The sequence below is a fragment of the Leopardus geoffroyi genome, chromosome A3 (genome assembly GCF_018350155.1).
Source record: "Leopardus geoffroyi isolate Oge1 chromosome A3, O.geoffroyi_Oge1_pat1.0, whole genome shotgun sequence".
In the NCBI taxonomy this organism is placed as follows: Eukaryota; Metazoa; Chordata; class Mammalia; order Carnivora; family Felidae; genus Leopardus; species Leopardus geoffroyi.
Genome location: NC_059336.1, coordinates 16,992,352 through 17,012,168, shown reverse-complemented (window position 1 = coordinate 17,012,168; position 19,817 = coordinate 16,992,352). Strand labels below are relative to the sequence as shown.

Here is a 19,817-nt window from a genome sequence, read left to right as displayed (position 1 = left end):
TGTGGGACAAAGGTTGTTCACCCATTTGCTCATTCAAGGCATCTGAATCTTGAGCACAAGGGACGGGCTGACTCAGATGTCCCTCTGTAATAAAGCCAGAGGGACTCTTTAACCCAGGAAGTCTTCAGGTCACAGAAGAATTCATTCAGAAAGACCGAGGTCATTCCCTGGGGTGAGGGCACAATACAGTTCAGCATGCAATTTCAACATCATGATGTTTAACCAACTATAAAAGTCTTAAAGTCTATAAAATCATCCCCACTTCAAAGAAGAGAAATTGAGTCTTAGGGAAATCAAATGAGTGACTCCAGGTCACTCAACTAGAAACTGGCATTGCTGGGGCTTAAACCCACATCTCCAGCTATACACCATAAACACAGGCAGAAGTCAGGCAGGGCCAGGGCTTGGGTGGGATCAGGCTAAGGAATTCAAGGAAACAAGGATGGGGAAAAAGTTAGGGCCACATCCAAAGCTGCTTCCTCCACCAGAGAGGCCGTGAGCATGGCCATTTGAGATGACAATTGGAGGGAAGCCTAGAATGACCAACCATCCAGACTGGGACCACAGAGCCAGACAGCTTCCCAGAGAAGGCACACAATAGCCCTGTTCTGTGGAGATCATAAGGTAAGTGTGTGCACATGAGGAATGACAGGACTCACCCCAGCATGCAGTTAGTACCTTGGGGAGGCAGAATTCAAACGCAGGCCTACATGACTCCAAGCCCTATGCTCTTAGCTCCTTGGTACCTATTTGGGAAACCACTTAAAAATTTTTGAACTTAGATAGGGGTGAAAGGACTGGAGCATGGCCCCAAAAGTAGCAGCTTCTTCTCAATTTGCAAATTATTTGTCCTTAGCTATAAAATGAAATAAAACCTATGCTATGAGGGGTGATGAGTTGACTGACATAAAGCATCTAGCAGGTGCTTGGCACATAGTAGATAGCCTAAATGCTGACTCTTTTTCCTCAACAGGAAGGTTGGTGGTCTGAGGTCAACAGCCCGCCCCTCAGTATAAATAAAAAGACAGAGAGGCACAGTTGTAGCACACAGAAATTACAAAACAGGGTGGACAAGGCCTTGGGGAACATCCAATCCTATCCAGTAGATGGTGGCTTAAGAAACTGAGACTCAGGTTTAAAAAAATAAATTAAATAAATAAAAAAGGGGCACCTGGATGGCTCAGTCGGTTGGGTGTCCGACTTCAGCTCAGGTCAAGGTCTCACAGCTCATGAGTTCGAGCCCTGCGTCAGGTTCTGTGCTGACAGCTCAGAGCCTGGAGCCTTCTTCGGATTCTCTCTCTCTCTCTCTCTCTCTCTCTCTCTGTCTCTCTATCTCTCTCCCTCTCTCCCCTCCTCTGCTCATGCTCTGTCTCTCTCTGTCTCAAAAGTAAATAAACATTAAAAATAATTTTTTTTTTTAAAAAAAGAAACAGACTCAGGGGTGCCTGGGTGGCTCATTTGGTTAACATCTGACCCTTGGTTTCTGCTCAGGTCATGATCTCCTTGTGGGTTCAAGCCCTGTGTCTTCCCTCTCTCTCTCTCTCAAAATAAGTAAATAAACATTGAAGGAAGGAAGGAAGGAAGGAGGGGGGAAGGGAGTGAGGGAGGGGAGGAAGGAGGGAAGGAAGGAAGAAACTGAGAGGTGACAGCTTGCCCGTGGTCACCCACTAAAATGGCTTGGTCATTAAGAGATATTCCCAAGTTTTTTCCCTCAACTATGAGGAGCAAAAATAATTTCTCCTCCAGTAATCCTTGGCAACACTTAATAAAAACACTTCTCTAGCATAAATGCTAAAATTGCCTAAATATGGCTAACTCTTGGATAATGCTGGTTAATCCTGGCTAATGTTTGATTCTCTAAAGCGTCTTTTCCCATCAATAAACTTTTTTGTGGGAAACTCTCATTTGCCTTGTGTTTCTTATGGAAATGTGATTTGTACATACATCCTTTCTGCATAAATATTTAGCTCATCATTGTGCCGCACAAATTCCCTGCAAATTAGGTGGAAATCAGCCTCAGCTGACAGAAGCATCTATACTCATCCAGGGAAAAATCATTATTGTTTAGAACTTATTAAGCCCCGACAGTAAGTACTGGATGGGCCTAGGAACTTCAATAAATATCGAATGCAAATGTGAACCAAATGCTTGAGCTAAAGTTGTTCTTGTGATTTCTACCTACTAGGCACCAGCTAAGGTTGAGGGAAGAAAATGGGTTACAGCTTGGCTCTGCTAACTGCAAGCTATTTCAACAAAAGCAAATCACCAAGTACCTCCTCATCTATGAAATGGGTCTAACCAGCCCTATCTCGTAGGATTTTTTATTATAAAGATTAAATGAGATTACATGCATCAAGTACCCTGCATGAGGCCTGGCACATAGCTGATGTTCAATAATTGCCCATTTCTAACAAACTAATAAGCCCCAAGTGGGTGACACGTGGAACTGGTAGCTCACAAGTTGTTTACAGTTGTATCCCACCCTCGTGCTGCAAACATAATTGCAGCGATCACAACTATCGGAAGATTGCAGTTAACTCCACCAATATGATATAAAACTAAGCAGAGGACCAGTTTCTAGATAGCTTGAAATAAGAATCTACATATTTAGGGGCGCCCCGGTGGCTCAGTCAGTTAAGCATTTGATTTAGGCTCAGGTCATGATCTCACAGTTCATGAGTTCTAGCCCCACATTGGGCTCTGTGCTGACAGCTCAGAGCCTGGAGCCTGCTTGGGATTCTGGGTCTCCCTCTCTCTCTGCCCCTCCCCTGCTCGTGCTCTGTCTCTCTCTCTGTCTCAAAAATAAATAAACATTGGGGCACCTGGGTGGCTCGGTCGGTTGAGCGTCCGACTTCAGCTCAGGTCATGATCTCGCGGTTTGTGAGTTTGAGCCCCGCATCAGGTTCTGTGCTGACAGCTTGGAGCCTGGAGCCTGCTTCAGATTCTATGTCTCCTTCTCTCTCTCTGCCCCTCCCCCGCTCATAAGCTGTCTCTCTCTCTCTCTCTCTCTCTCTCTCTCTCTCTCAAAAATAAAAATAGGGGCGCCTGGGTGGCGCAGTCGGTTAAGCGTCCGACTTCAGCCAGGTCACGATCTCGCGGTCCGTGAGTTCGAGCCCCGCGTCAGGCTCTGGGCTGATGGCTCAGAGCCGGGAGCCTGTTTCCGATTCTGTGTCTCCCTCTCTCTCTGCCCCTCCCCCGTTCATGCTCTGTCTCTCTCTGTCCCAAAAATAAATAAACGTTGAAAAAAAAAAATTAAAAAAAAATAAATAAATAAAAATAAAAATAAACAGGGGCGCCTGGGTGGCGCAGTCAGTTAAGCGTCCGACTTCCCCCGTTCATGCTCTGTCTCTCTCTGTCCCAAAAATAAATAAACGTTGAAAAAAAATTTAAAAAAAATAAAAAAATAAAAATAAAATAAAAATAAACATTAAAAATTTTTTTTTTAATCTGAAAAAGTGACCTCCCCGTCTGCCCCCTACCCACACACAAACTTGCTCCTGAACTTGGAAACAGCCCCATCATCCACTTATCCTCCCAAGCTAGAAACAGACATTATCCTTGCTTTTCCTCTTTCCCTCCCCTGCCCCCACCACTTCCAGCCATTCACCAAGTCCTGCCAATGTGACCTCCTAAATCTCCCCTGGACTCAATCGCTTCTCTCCATCCCCATAACCACTGAGCCAAGCAAAATAACCACCATCTCTGGCCCGGAATATTGCAGTAGACTCCCACCTGTTGTCCCATACTCACCTTGGCTCCCCACACTTCCTCTCTCCATACCACAGCTGGAGGAATTGCTCTTTTGAACTGTAAATAATAATTCTAACAATTAATAGTGAATGCTTACATTGTGCAAGGTATTGTTCTAATCTATGACTCTTCAGCCTAAAAGCTTGTACTTCCCATGGGACTTAGAATAAAGCCCCCAACTCCTTGCTTGAACCCTTCAAGGCCCTATATGTCCTGGCTCTCCCTCTTTTCTACTGCTCCTTCTCTCATTATTTCCCCTGATGGATCAAATCCCAGAAGGTCTCTTCCTGACCAGTAATTTTTGAACAATTTTGGAGCACCTTTCTGCTTTTATTTTTCCATGGAGAACTGGTAAAGATAAACACAGCCAGCAATTCATTATAGCAGTGAAAACAGATTTTATTCAGTACCCACTGACCGTAGGGGAAGTGCTGAGCGTGATTCTGATTGTGCAGAGGTGACTGGGCATCATAAAGGGAGAATGGGGAAAGAGGGAGGGGGAATACTCATGAAAAATTACAAAAAGTGGGAAGGGGATGTTGGTCCACATGAAACCCACATGGATTTGCTAACTGGTGCCTACCAAAGTCAGGCCCCTACCCTCCCGCACAGGCTGGGAGTCAGGATCCCTATCTTGTTCCAGGTGTTGGCTGGAACAAACAGCAAATTCATTTGGCAGCCTTGATTTTTCTCAGGCAGGGACTTTAACAGGTCTGGGGTCATCCTAGGGAGGTTGCCTTCAGCCATTAGAAATTATGTTAATGTTTGTTCAAATCTTTACAGGCCAACGTTGAAGCTTAGTCAAGAAGAAGATTCAGAAGCGGTTGGCTGGAGCTTGGTCAAAGAGAGAATCTTTGTCAGTGACACTGAATGTCCATCTGTGCCAACTCCCCATCCCCATTCCAACTGTCCACACACACCCCAACTCCCACCCATCATCTTCCCAGGCCCTAGTTTAAAGCCTTCTTCATCAGGCCCCTCACTGAAGCACCTGCAGTGATGAGTATGAGATTAAGGGCAGTTCTGTTTATCCCTTTTAACAATCCATGTTTTGTTTTGTTTTGTTTTGTTTTGTTTTGTTTTGTTTTGTTTTAATTTGGGAGAGAGGGAGAGAGAATCCCAAGCAGGCTCCACGCTTAGCACAAGCCCAACACAGGACTCGATCCCACCACCATGGGACCACGACCTGAGCCAAAATCAAGAGTCGGATGCTCAACCAACTAAGCCACACAGGCACCCCTCCATAGGTTCTCCGCCCCCCCCCCCACCTCCTGATGGCCTGGTGCACAACCCAACACACAGTAGGTGCTCAATGAATGCTTGTTGAGTTAATTAACAAAGCCCTCCAGTCTTCATCACAAATGTGTGGAATGCTCCTTCAAACCATCACCCCCGGGACCTGCAGTTGACTGGAAAATGACTCCCATGGAACAAATCACCCTCAGGCACTCAATAAAACTATTCAGTGCTCACTGCTGCTGAAGGAGCTGATCGCGCTGCTTTGACCCCGAAAGTAATTACGTACACCAACATCCATCTGCTGGTGGGGTGGCCTGGAAGGGGTCCTCACCTCCACGCAGCTCTGTCCTCTAAATAAACTCAAAAGATCATACGTTGTCACTTCCCCAGGATCATTGTCAGTTGTTAGAAATCAAACAAGGGGTAAGGAACATGTCCAACCATCTCCCCAGGCTCTAGCTGTGCACCCTCCATCACCTCCAACTCAGACACAGAACACCGTGAGGCTTTTCCTCCCTGGGAAGTCAGCAGGAGGGTCCTGATCAAACAGCCGCTCTGCCCTCAGCCCATCATTATGATGTCTACATTCCAGGCATTCCAAAAACCTAGAAGTCAGCCTTGCTGCTTGTCTCGCTTCACCCACACATCCATCATTCACTCTTTCCACAAGCACCTATTGCTTGTAATAGGTGGAGCCTATTAGTGCTGGATTTATACTAATGAACAAACAGGCATGGCCTTTCCCTTCATGGAGCTCACAGTCTAGAGAAGAAAATGGAGATTAACCAAATGGACAGACAAATGTTCAAGTTAAATTTAAAATGAACGCATCTATTATCTGCTGGGTTCTGTGCCAGGCCCTGTAGGGGAAGAAGGTAGCATGGGTGGGAGGTCATTGACCAAGATACCTCAATGTTCCCCTAAGCTTGACTATACCCTAGATAGTCCCTTCCTGACCATAGGCCCCTGACTTCTCTTTTCTTAGAGTGTTTACTTTAGAAATCTTGCAATTGTAAGTTCTTTCTCTGCCCCTTTGAGATATAAATCTTCTCCCAGCCTCTTGCCAGTTTTACAACCCTGATATGTCTTATTCAAGGACCTGGGTGCCATCCTTCAGAAATGTAATCATTAAGAAAGATAATACCTTCTCTCCCAGTCTCTGGGACAGTAGGAGCCTAACTTTAACAAATACCAATGAGCCAATACAAATAAACCAGTGCCCTCCGTTACTTTTCCATTAGCTTGAAAACCCTCTTGCCTTTTATTTCAGTAGACTTGAGAGGTCAGTCTCTCTCCCCTACTGCAGTAGTCTTACATAAAGTCTCCCTCACCTGTTTAACTCCATCCAGTGCAACGTTTCTTTGGCATCACACAGAAATGAGTAAAACATGGATCCTGACCCCCCCCAAAGAATTTAAAGTCTGATTAGGAAGACAAGTTAAAACTTTCAAAATTGTAGTAAAATCTTTGGAGAAAAAAAAAACAGAGGAAGCCATGAGAGGGTGTAACATGGGAAACAAACATAGATATGAAGGGGAATCAAGGAAGAACTCTCTGAGAAGTGATATCTCAGAAGGGACACATGGTCTAGGCAGAGGGACCAGTACACATAAGACCTTCAGATTAAACATTCAGCTTCAGATATATTGAGTTCCTGTCCCCATCAAGTCCTGTTGTATTTGCACATGTGTCTCTTCTTTCACATTCCAACGCATGGCTCCGACAGGGTGCTCCCCCAGCTCAGCAACCGTCCATGAATCTCCGGCACCCCCCTGAGGAAGTCTATTGCTCTTAACTTCCCCTGCCTTAGGTCAAGACTATGTTCAATCTGGCTCCTATTACCCCTCCAACCACATGGAGAGAAAGTGTCTCCGAGAAATATAAGCTTCTGGGGTGTGACAGAGGAGGGAGCTTCCTGCGCAGGCAGTCCCAAGACAAACCAGGAAGTAGGAATGCACAGCAGTGACGTGACTGAAGGTCAATTCATACAGCTCAAGTACTAATAGGACCGAAAATTCTTTACTAGTGGACTGAAAATAGAGTTATTCTGCCTTATTCTGTGACTCAGGGCCTTAAGCAACTAGGAAATGCAAGATCAGTCACTGCTGAATGTGTTTCTGAAGCAAAAGATGTGCCTGGCGCATGGCTGTGCCCTGGGGCTTCACTAGCCCTACAGCCCCCTACTGACCCCCAACTCGTAGATGCAGAAGGAGCATCAAGGTTACCTTTACAGTGGGAGAGAACTAGGGTCTTGATTACATTACTACATTTGGACACCCACAAATTCCTGACTTGTGCCTCTCCACAGGATTCCTCAGGGAGGCCCCGTCAGAGAAGAGTCACCAAACAGGACACACTACATTCTGCTGCGGGGAGCTAGGCCCCATGCCCCATCCACACAGCACAGAACTCCAAGGACCCAAGGCTGGAGCCCAGAGTTCAGGCTCATGACTGCTGGAGTTCCAGGAGCAGTGGGCTGGCCAAGAGGACACGCTGGCCTGGGAGTACCCCCTCAGGAAGGAAGGGGTGACTTATGTATACAACCCATGTGATCTCCTGCACAAGTGCATGATCTGATCACTTCACGGACTGACACCTATCAGATGGTCAACTCCTCCTCCTCCCTGGGGGCAGCGAGAGCCCATCTCCATCACCTCTGATCCTTCTTTTCCAACTCTCCCATCCTCCTGGCCCTGAGCACAGGACTGTCTCAGTCAGACCTTCTTCCTGGGTCGTGCTTTCCAACCCAGGGCAAAACCTGGGTTTTGTCTCTCCATTCCCCAAACAGCTTCTTTTCTTCACGTCTAGGCCTTGTGCCTGCTTATGTCTCTGAGCTCTGGGCAAAGGCCCAAGAACTCAGCTCCTTCCCTGTCCAGAAGCTTCCTAAAGCCAGGCCAGCAAGTATCTTGGCAGAGACTCTTGCTACTGTGATGAGCTCTATCTGCATCCCATCAAGGGCGATGAGTTACTGTGGAGATAGGAGCAGGGCTTTTTTCTTTAATCCAATTAAGCCACATGCTGACTGTGATACTTTCTCCACTATCTAAGGCAGCAGGTACCTTTGCAATTACTTCCCCTCTGCTGAGGCTGCATGCCAGCCACCAGCCGGGAATCTCTGAGAGATAGAGATGAGGCTGTGCAATCACAAGGGCAAAGTGATGGGGGAGGGGACAGACCAGGGAGGGGGAGGACTGACCAGGGAGCACCTAAGATGAAGATCCACCAGGAGTGTGCAGCACAAGGCAAACCATGCCTGGGAGCCAGCTGAGACGTGACTTCCAGCTGCGTGCAAGGGCCTTAGAAACAAGGGGCTTTGTCTTAATTTGGGTTTCCCCAGAGCAGACCCGGAGACAAGGATTTATGTGCAGGCAGGCAGTTTGGGAAGTGATCTGAGGAAGTAAAGTGGAAGAGTCAGGGAGTGAGACAGGGGAGCGAAGACAGCCAATAAAGTCTGCATTCCTGAGTGGGTTGGTCACTGGACAGGCCGGGTTTAATGCCACTTGGAACTCTTTAGGAGACCATGTAGAGCACACCCTAGAAGTGTCCCCAAGGGGTGAGAAAGCCAGGTGTTCATTCACTGAAGTGACTGAATGGTGACCCTCAAAAAGATATGTCCACGTTGTAACCCCTGCAATCTGTTAGTGTGAACTTAACTGGAAAAAGGGTCTTTGTCAATATAATTAAACATCTTGAGATGAGATCATCCTGGATTACCCACGGGGCGCCTAAATCGAAAGACAAGTGTCCTTATAAGAGATGCACAGGGAGGAAAAGAAAAGATGATGTGATGTCAGAGGCAGAGGTTGAAAGGATGCAGCCATGAGCCAAGGAGCACTAAGAGCCACCAGAAGCTGGAAGCTGCTAAGGAAGGATTCCCCCCAGAGCCTTCAGAGGGAGCAGGGCCCTGTGATACCTTGATTTCAGACTTCTGACTTCCAGAACTGTGAGGGAAGAAATGTCTATGTTTTAAGGCACCCAATTAGTGATAATTTGTTACAGCTACCAGGACACTGATATATCCACCAACTCCCATCCCTTCTTAGTTATGGGTTACTCTTGGGGTCAACTCCCCAGCATTTCCAGCCTGTACTACCAGAAGCTGAGTGCCCTTCTGTAGCCAGAGAAAGACCTCGGGCAGAGAGACACTGGTGTTTGCAGTAGGAAACCATCCTGTGTGCAGAAATCTCCCACTGAAATGGCAGGTGACTTCTGGGGCACAGTGGGGTCAGGGGGAGAGGGAGGGCACCGGCAGCCCCTGCACAGGGTGGCTGGATTTGGATCAGGGCCACCTTCTGGCCCACCTAACTATGTTCTCCAAGGGGACCCCCACCAGGAAACATGCTCCTCCTTAGGATTAGACCCTCGGGTGGGAAGAGAAACTCACAATAGGATGTGTCAGATGTGTGCCCACACACACGTCCCCTCACACACATCCTTCCAATGCCCTTGTGACATACAGAGGGCAGAATAATGGCGCCCAAAGCTGTCTGGTCCTAATCCCCAGAATCCCCGTGAATATGTGACCTTACATGGCAAGAGGGACTTTGCAGATGTGACTAAGTTGAGGGTCATGAGATGGAAGACTGTCCTGGATTGTCCAGATGGGCCCGGTGTTCTTACAAGAGTTCTTACAAGTGAAAGAGGGAGGCAGGTGGATCAGGGGTCAGAATCAGAAAGACAAAGATGCTATCCTGGTGGCTTTGAAGGTAGAGGAAGGGGCTGGAGCCAAGGAGCCTCTAGCAGTTGGAAAAGACCAGAGGAAAAGATCTCCCCTACAACCTGCTGACACCTTGGTTTTAAGCCAGTGAGACCCATTTCAGACTTCTGACCTCCAGAACCGCAAGATGATGCATTTACATTGCTTTAAGCCACTGAGTTTATGGTAATTTGCACAGCGTAGGACACGAATACACTTTATAGACTTAAAGAAACCTTGAGATGAGCCCACAGGCTGTGAGGAACGGGATGCAGCTATTATCAGAGGCTCCCCTGGACTCTGCAGGATGCCATTTCTGAGATGTTGCTCACCGCTGTGTCTCAGAGCCTAGCAGGACCCTTGGCGCATGGCGGGAATTTGTCTCCTTTGCCTCATTTGATGGAATTATATTACATTTCTTTGCACACTTCATCACACCTAAGAGTGTTTCACACAACGTAGTTGTTTAAAAATATTTGTCAAACAGTTAAATGTTTGGTCAATCGATAGGTTTTCAATTGAGTGAAACAAAACTGCTGCTCCTCGTGGTTTACTCTCTTGCTTTCTCCACTTCCTTCCCCAGCCCTGAAACAAGCCACCTACCTGAGCTCACTGCCTGGAGGACGCAGAACATCCTTCCAGTGAGCAGAAACAAAGACCCCTGCCTGGTTTGGGGCTCCACAAGTCTGGCCCTTGGGGACTGAAACAAAATGTTTGAGAGGAGCCTGGCCCAAATGTCCTTCTCCTCCCCACCAGCCATGAAGATAACTTCCCCTGGGACTAAGATGGGGAGGACTGGACAGATCCAGCAGGAAAAGGGTCCTGCACCCCAGGGAGGCAGCAGGAGCCCAGGAAAGGAGGACTGGGGATAAGACCAGGCAGGGGACATCAGGAGGCTGGAGGACTGGACGCCCCTGTGTATGATGTGGTATTTAAGACAGAACAGGGCAGACTTTAAGCAACATACTAAATGCTGTTGTGATTGTCATCAGAGCTGGGGGCCAGAGCAAACCCCTGTGCGTTGGGAGGGGCATGGGGGGTGGTTCCCTGAAGGGCAGAGGTGTCTCTAGCATGATCCCAGGGCAAGAAATGAGGGGGTCTTGAACTGGACCACCAAAGACAGCCCTCGCCTGCTAAGGCCAAGGAGGAAATCTGGCTGGCATTCCAAGCCATATGGACACCTAAAAGTGCCAGCTGCTGGGGCTGAGCTGACCCTGCCCTGCGGGGGGCCAGCCAGAAACTCTTTGCTATCTCTAAGGTGCCACTTGGGTCTGTGGGCTGCAAGAGCACCTGCTTCTCATGGTAACCTCAGCCCCATGTCCTCAGCCAAGGTGGGGAGGGGGAGGGAGCCCAGGAGGGAAGAAGGGGGATTAGCAGACATCAGCCACAAAGACATCCATGCCCCCAGAGCAGGTTTCTCACGGGGGTCCCTGGGAGCAGCGTGGCCACAGTGACAGGGGGGCCTGCCATACCCCTCCCCACACATGCAAGATGGCAGCAGAAGAGAAGAGTAGCCTTCTGAAATAACTGAGGGGACACTTTAGAGGGGCTTTATTACCAGCAAGAGGCCCAAAAGGGGCTGATGCCAGAATGATTTAATTTTCTGCAGGAGGGGCGATCTCATTTCACAGCACTAGAGAGAGGCTTTCGAGTTACATTTGTAATAAAGCATTTTATGGGGAAGAAACAAAATGAGAGTGAATTTCAATGTAAGAATAAGCAATGTTTTAGAGTTTTCTATCATTAGCAGAATTGGATCAACTCAAAACACAAACCAGGAATAATAAGCCCTCCCTCCCCGGGGACAACCTATGTATTAAATGAGGTATTGTGCACAAGGGACCCACCAGAGCCTACTATACAGTCAATAGAACCACGTAGGAGAGATCATTTTTTAACCCACCCTCTCTACAGCAAAATCATTTCTGGTAATAACTACTAATAATCTTTACTTTCCTGATTCATCCCTTAGTTTTTTTTTTTTTAATGTTTTATTTATTTTGAGAGAGATAGAGACAGCACAAGCAGGGGAGGGGCAGAGAGAGGGAGAGAGAGAATCCCAAGCAGGCTCTGTCAGTGCAGAGCCCGATGCAGGGCTCAAACTCAAGAACCATGAGATCACGACCTGAGCTGAAACCAAGAGTTGGACACATAACCGACTGAGCCACCCAGATGCCCCTGGCCCTTAGTTTTAAAATGACTAATAATTATCAACTTATATATAAAGGAAAATTTTTTATCTTACATATGTTTTCAGAGTCAATAAAATACTTACTGTAGGAATTAAAATTTTTACCTGCCAAGCAAAAACTTTCCCACTCCCTGTTTCGCCATTCTAAATCTTAAACACAAATAAAAGCTCCCAGTGGTCGTGCAGAATGATGGGATCAAAGTTGTTCAAGAGCTCCTTCATCATTTAGTTACTGGACTATCACTGCTGATATTGAATTGGCTGTGGAAATACAGAAATATGCATACTGCAGGCATCAAAGACCCGAACAGGGCCCAAAGCAAACTTGGATGATTCTGGATCTTTAAGGAACTTACCTTCAAGATGGACACATGTAGCTGAGCCCATGTATGTAGAGGCCTGACATGGACTTGTTTGAATTAGCTTCCATGAAAAACACAATGTTTGTGAAAGTGTAAATGACTGAAATATGCTAATTTGAAACTTATTATGGGAACTCAGCAGTGACCACAGCCAATGAGATAGTTGATCAACCGAATATCTCAGGGTAAAAGAGTGTTTCACCAATGATATGGCATAGAATCCATTACAGTTTTTGTTTGTTTTTTAAGTAGGCTTCACACCCAGCATGGGGCCCAGCACAGGGCCCATCACGGGGCTTGAACTCACGACCCTGAGATCAAGACCTGAGCTGAGATCAAGAGTTGGTCACTTAACTGACGGAGCCACCCAGGCACTCCACCATTATAGTTTTTATATTCACTACAGATAATGCTCCCCATTACTGCCTGTGCCCAGGGCAGCGCCCTTCCCCATATGCTCTGACTGGAGCCCTTTCCCTTCTTTGGGGGATTTCCTACTTCAAAAAGTGGAAACAGGGGGCGCCTGAGTGGCTCGGGTCATGATCTCACGGTCTGTGAGTTCGGGCCCTGCATCAGGCTCTGTGCTGACAGCTCAGAGCCTGGAGCCTGCTTTAGATTCTTTGTCTCCCTCTCTCTCTGCCCCTCCCACACTCATGCTCTGTCTCTCTCTCTCTCTCTCTCTCTCAAAAATAAACATTAAAAAAAATTTTTAAGTGAAAATAGTTCACACTTGTTGAGTGTCTGCCATTGTTCTAAGAGCTTGACATGTATTAACTCACTAACTAGAAACTGTCATTACTCCCCTTTTACAGATAAAAACATTGATGCACTCAGAAGCTTAGGTATTGTATGCGGAAGTATTTTGTACTTGCCGTGAGGGTAGTACAAATATTCCTAGGGTTGGCAGTCATAATAGTGAAGATTTCATGCATTTGGTCGTGACAATGGACCGGAAATATCAGGGAGAAAAAGCAAGGTAGATGTTTATGAGGCTGTTAACAACCTGGACAAAATTATGCAGCCAAATTCAATAGCGCCAACATTCTGTTACCAAAATGGAGACTGTGAAGACAGCAAACGGTGTGACCATGTTTCCCAACGCCGAGCAGTCAGCTTCCAGAGAAGCAATTCAGCTCACAATTAGGGCAATTGTAAAGTTACATAGAAATGGCCTCAGTGTTCACCAGGCCCCCGGAAACCCAGCAGCCCCCAGCCCCCACCCCAGAGAAAGTTTCACAGGGATGGTTGGCTCTGTAGCTTAGCCAGAGGACAGAACTGTGAGCAGCAAGCTCCCACAAAGCTTTTCACAGAGATGCCAAACACAACCCATGGGCTAAGTACAAGGTGATCTGGAAAATCCATGAACCCTTCAATAGAGGCAGATAAGTAGAATAAAGCTGTTTTTTACAAAAGCACATTTCATGAACACATAGGGTGCAGCCTGGATATTTCCACCTTGCCCCTTGTTGTCTTTCATTTGTTTAATACCTGGCCCCTAAAGCCACTCTTTTCTGCTCAGTAGTGAGTACTGCGTAGAAGACAGGTCTTTAGCAGGACTGGGGTGCAGGGAGAGGACCAGCACTAGAGGTCCCAGGCTACCCACAGCTGACCCCAGGAGAAGCTAAACAATCCTAAGAGGGACTCATCCCAGAAGGTCACACAGACCACCCTTCCATCCAGCGCTAGTGTGGTCATGAACCTCTGCTTGCATGCTTCCAAGGACAGGGCGCTCACTGCTGCTCAAGACAGCCTGTGGACATCTCAGATGGTGAGAAGAGGCAGACTATTGCCCGAGCACCCCAGCTGCTCCCTGTCTTGACATGCAATCTATATCTGTGGCTGAGACGGTCTTTCCAAGCTGTCCTCTCTGAAACACCATGCCACCCCCCCACAACCTCCTGCCCAATCAAAATGAATCCTTCCTCTTCCACGTTATCCACCCTTGTTCTCAGCACACACAGCTATCTGTCTGTGTTTCCACCTGTTTTATAGCTATCTGCCTCCTCCATTTGACTGTGAGATCCTTGAAGCCATAAACTGAGTCTTTCTCCTTGATTCCAAATAGATGCTTAAAAAGCCTTTCATTAAAAAATGCAATTCTTTAACAACAATCACCAAGTTTCCTTGGCTCACTTGCGTGTATTCTCTCTCTCTCTCTCTCTCTCTCTCTCTCGGCCATGTGAGGAAACTGGAAGAAGGGCCCTCACTTCTGTGCTGGACACACCCCCACAGGACAACAGTCACCTCTTCCTTCCCACACTCTCATCCCAATTCAATTTCCAGTTTCCCTCCCCCCCAGAGAAGGGGAGCTCAAAGCAGTGGTTTTGGGATCTCAAGTCAGCTTTCTAATCCAATGATCCGCCCCCTGATTCTCAAACTTGACCATGCATCAGAACCCTCTGGGGGGGCTCAAGTCACAGATTGCTGGAGCCCACCCTCAGGGTTTCCAATTCAGTGAGTCTGGGGTAGGACTCGAGAGTTTGCACTTCTAAACTCAGATGGTGCTCATGCTGCCGGTCCAGGGATCTCACTCTGAGAACCATGGTGGCACAGTGCTTCACTGAGGACAGTCCTTGAAAGACACATGGAGGCTCAGGCAATATTCTCCTTTTCTCACCCTCCAAGATGTCCACAGCTGTTTCAGGCAGCACTGAACACCTTGGAGGCATGTAAGCAGCGGCCACAAGACTATATCACACATACACAGCATTTCCACTCATGATTTATCTGAGCTGTGTTTATATATCTCCAGCAGCAAGATGCTCACTACTTGTGAAATTAGACTATCTTATCTTCAGTTATTTCTTATATTGAGGGACTTGTCATCTCCTATCTAGGGTTGTCGGATAAAACATAGGATACAGTTTATATTTGAATTTCTAATCAACAATGGGTAACTTTTTAGCAGTTGTGTCCCATACAAACAGAATGATTTTTATTTGCTAAATCTGGCAACCCTATACTCCTACCCATCAGCTCTCCAGGTGCCTAAGCCAAATGCATGCCAATCCCGAAGCAGCCAGATGAGCTCAATCTCAGGTGAAGCCACTTCCTCTACTTCTCAAAAACCATTTAAGCCAAAGCCAAGAGCAGAGACCGCCTCAGTAAATTCACTTGGCCAGAGCTGCACTTGGAGCCCAGGTCTTACAGCTGGTCCAGGGCTGGGCTGCTGTCCGAAACATGACCTTCCACCTGGGCTCCCAGCAGTGGGTCTCCTTGCCTTTGAAGCAACTAGACCTCCATTCCAGAGCCCTAGCAGACTGCCAATAGCTGTCATCCATCCACAACTACGCTGTGGATTAACGTTAGAGCCCCGATGGAAACTTGCTTCTTCTGATTCCATGTTGCAGCCTTGTCAGTAATTCAGGAATCATTTACTGTGACGTAACCCCAGGATCCAGTACAGGTGCCAAGTGGAACCTTCCTGTGCCAGTCTTGTCATTTCAAAACTTCATATACCATGGATCAGAAGGGTCCTGCCCACTTTGTGACATCCTTCTTACACACCATCCAGCCCAACCACCTCATAGATGACCAGAAAAAGAAAGGGACTCACCCAAGCTCAAATTCAAGTTAACAGCAGAGCTAGATAAGAATCTAAGCCTACTGATCTCAGCTCAGCCCTCATCTTACCCTGCCAGGGCTCCCTCCAACCAAAAGGGAACTACTGACAAGTTAAAACCGCAGAGGTATACCATTTTTCTCCCACGGAGCTAGCAACAGTAAAAAAATTCTGACAATATCAAGCATTGGAGAGGATGTGGAGAAAATTGGACTCCCCTAGACCGCTGTTGGGAATGTAAATCGTTAGAGCGACTTTGGAGAGCAATTGGCAATACCTCGTAGAATTGAAAGTGCACGAACTGTACAACATAATGATTCCATGGCTTGTGACATGCCCCAGAGAAACACCACCACGTGTGCCGGACGAGATCCAGGGCACGGATGCTTATTGCAGCACTGTTTGTTATGGTGAAAAATTGGAAACAATCTAAATATGCAACAAGGCGAAAATGAGAAACAAAACATGGCCTATCCACATGACAGAATACCTTGCAGCAGTTCGAACAAATGGATTAGAGATAAATTTATCAGCAAGAATAGAGGTCAAAAGTGGCCTTATGTGAAAAAGCCAGGTGTAAAGAGACCCAGAGCAAATTTATGTACATATTGAAATGCATTTCCACAAAACAACCCCATGTATCTATTATTTATAATGTAATACATATGTATATAAAAACACAAAGGTTTCAAAACAATTTCTTTTAAAAGGCTTGCCCAGAAGGAAACACAGCTATTCATGAAAGCCATGATAGCGATTGATTCTGGGAAAGGGGTAAAGGATAAAATTTGAGGATGTCAATCAAAGGGCACTTCAACTTTGTAATGTTTTATCTTTTATTAAAAATATACTTGAAGTAAATATAACAAGATGTTCACAGTTATTATCCCAGCAGCGAGCGTGCCAACTTACTACTTTTGTATTTTTATTTTAACTTCTCAAATAATAAAGCACTATTCTGAGGCCCTGCTCTCTCCCCACACCCCAAGCCTACGTGACTGACCAAATACAAGTTTCTCAGATTTCAATAATTCATGGCCTGAAGCTGGGTGTGAGTGCAGAGCTCCATCCTTAAGGGAGAATGGAGGAACGCATTCAATACAGGCTAAAATCGCTCTCCCTCCATCCGGACGAGAGATGACCTTGGGTTTGAGTGAAATGGGAGAGGGTTTAATGTACTGGATGCTTCGCCCAATCTACTTCAGGGAGATGGAAGGAAACTTTCACCTGGTTCAATAATTTATCAGAACCTAAGCATGATGAAATGAAGAACCTTCCATAGGCAAGGGCTGTGAGTCTAGCAACAGCTCTCTGAGACCATTCTCTGGTTGGTCTGAGGGGAGGGTCTCAGCTTGAGGATGGAAAGAGGGAGCATGATCATCGTTGATGGGAAAGGTAAAACCCCAGTGGGCACACAGATCACATGGGGAGCCTGTTAAATGTAGATCTTGAGTCAGTAGGTCTGGAAGGAGGGAAGGCAGGGACAGGAGGCAGTGCTGGGGATGTTGCATTTCAATCAAGATCCCAGTGCTATGGGTGTGCCTGGTCCACAGACCCCACTTGGAGTAATAAGTCTCCGCACCACCCACTGTCAACTACCACCTGCTCCTTCTCTTCATCGTCCTACTTATAAATAAAACCTTGAGTGTTGATGGTGTCTGATGGTACTGAGGGTCAGGAGAACCAGAAACACCTAACTCCTGCCTTCAGTACCAAGGGAGATGGCTACTGGGGACCAAAGCTCCCCTCGTTAGAGGCCATGGGTTCTGTGAAGCAGAGGAAGGGACCTGTTTGGAGCATCAGGCTTGACTGGGGTGACCAACTGCTCTAGTTTGCCAAGATTCTCAGTGCTAAAACCAGAAAAATCTCAGGCAAACCAGAACATGTTGGTCACCCTTACAAAACCCCACTTGGAATATGAATTCACAGTTATAGAAATGAGAAAGTGGTTCCCTCTGGGATGGGGAGGGGATGGAGGCATTGAGCCTCTGGCTCGGCTACCATCTGGCTACAACCTGACTCTACTCAGGTCACCCCTGGCCACTGGGCCACAATCATTGGCCCTTTGAGGCCTGGGTCCCAAACAGCTCTTATGTTATTCCTATCTGAAAAACAAAACAAAACAAAACAAAACAAAACAAAACTAACATCTTCTACAGCATCAACTTCATGAAGGAAGCTGGGGAGACGTGAGCGGAAGAGAATCTTTCCTCAAATAGGAAAGACCAGCCTGAGTTTAAATTCTGGCAGCGCCATCTGTGAGCCATGTGACACGGGGCCGGCGAATTCATCCGTTGGGTGTTAGCTTCCTCATCTGTGAAATGGGGCTAAAAAGCACCCCCCCCCAAGACTGTGGTACAGATGAAGTGAGATGACATGAGGAAAGAGCCCGGCTCCCAGGTGAGCAGTCCATGGTCGCTGTCTCCCAAGCCCTCCATCACCCGGGGTCCGGTAGCACAGAGGGGCCATGCGTGAGAGAGGACACTTGTTCAGCGGGCTCTTCCTCCAGCTTCCTTCGCCATCCTTTCACTGCCCTTCTGCTTCCAGGAGGGGTGTGAAGGTCTCAAGTCCTATCAGCTGTTCTCCTGACTCAGCCTCGGGCAGTGAGCACGGAAATACCACAGGCAGAGTCTGTTCTGGTGACATTTCAAATCCGAAGTATCTTTTGCGTCCCCTCACAGGCTGCATCTGGTCAGCGTCCATTGCTCAAAAACTCTTGTCTCTCTTTTCAAGGGCTGTTTCTCACTCTACTTCCCGCGGGGACCTCACTTGATAGTTTACAGAGCACCGCCCCATGCCCCATCGTATTTCATCCTCCCGGCAACCCTGCCAAGAAGGAAACTAATGCTCAAAAAGGTCAAATCAACTGCCCAAACTCTCCCGGCTGGTTTGTGGCAGAGGCAGGATTTGTACCCAGGACCTCCTGACTCAGAGGAACTTAATTGACCACACCTGTCACTGCCCCAGGGGCCACCACCACGTGGCTCCAGGCTTCCTCCAGCCTGACCCACTTTCATCACACTGCTCCCTCCCAGACCTCTCTTGCGCCCTCAGGAGCCCCTTTTTGATGTAAACAAACCCACCCCCATTTCACCAAAAGCTCAGCAACCAAGCCTTTTGTCTTGCCTGACTTCTCTGTCCCCCAGACCCCCACTTGCCCTGGGGCCCTCTCCCCTCCCCCATGCACACACACCTTAGGGCCCGAATCTGAATCCGCGGTAAGCACCCTCACAGCTGCTAGCGGCCACGCCAGGGCCAGGCTTCCCCGGGCCAGGTAGAGCTGTTTCTTCAAGCTCTCTTGTCCCCTCCTCATCACCGTCCCTCCTCCTGAAGACTCCCCACCCACCTCCAGACTCAGTCTCCCTCTCCACCCTATGTCCTGGCGCCTTCCAGAGCAGGGGTTCTCAACCTCAGTCCCATGGACATTTTGAGCCAGATAACTCTTTATTGTGGGGACTGTCAGTACACAGTAGGAGGCTGAACAGCATCCCTGGCCTCTACGCACTAGATGCCAGTAGCCTGTCCCCCCAGTTATGACAACCAAAAATGTCCCCAGACATTGTCCAATGTCTTCCAGGGGAAGAGAACCACCGGTCTAGAGCAACATCAGCATCTGGACTCCGGGTCCAGTGCCTTTGACCACTCCAGACCCAGTGACACCACTTCCATCTATCTGTCCCTTTCCTGGGGCAGCCACCTGCCTGCTCCACTGCCCAGGACCAGCCAGCAAGCAAGGCGAAGCCTGAGGACTGAATCCATCCACACCCACTCCCGCCAGGCTGCCTGCTTCCTAGCATTTCCCCCAACCTGTAATGAACGGTTCTTTGTTAGTATTTCTTCCCTTTGCCCATTCTCCTTTCTGCCTCCTCCACTGGGATACAAAGTCCTTAAAAGCAAGAACTGAACTATTCTCTTTACTGTTCTATCCCTGACACCAGCAGAGTGCCAGGCACAGAAAACATTTATGGAAGGAGGGACAAGTGGGAAGGAGGAACGGGAGAAAGAAAAGAAGGGGGA

General features: G+C 47.7%; 1 long non-coding RNA gene across 5 annotated transcripts in view; it reads right to left on the bottom strand.

Annotated features, from left to right (window-relative positions):
• LOC123580190 overlaps positions 1 to 19,817 on the bottom strand; it is a 95,506-nt gene that overhangs the window by 7,045 nt on the left and 68,644 nt on the right. For 4 of the 5 annotated variants that reach the window (XR_006703166.1, XR_006703165.1, XR_006703163.1 and 1 more), the window contains exon 4: positions 3,751 to 3,807. This is a non-coding gene — a long non-coding RNA (uncharacterized LOC123580190). Of the gene's footprint in view, positions 1 to 3,750; positions 3,808 to 5,320; positions 5,829 to 19,817 lie in introns of those variants that run through there. The other variant, XR_006703164.1, reaches the window with a different exon arrangement.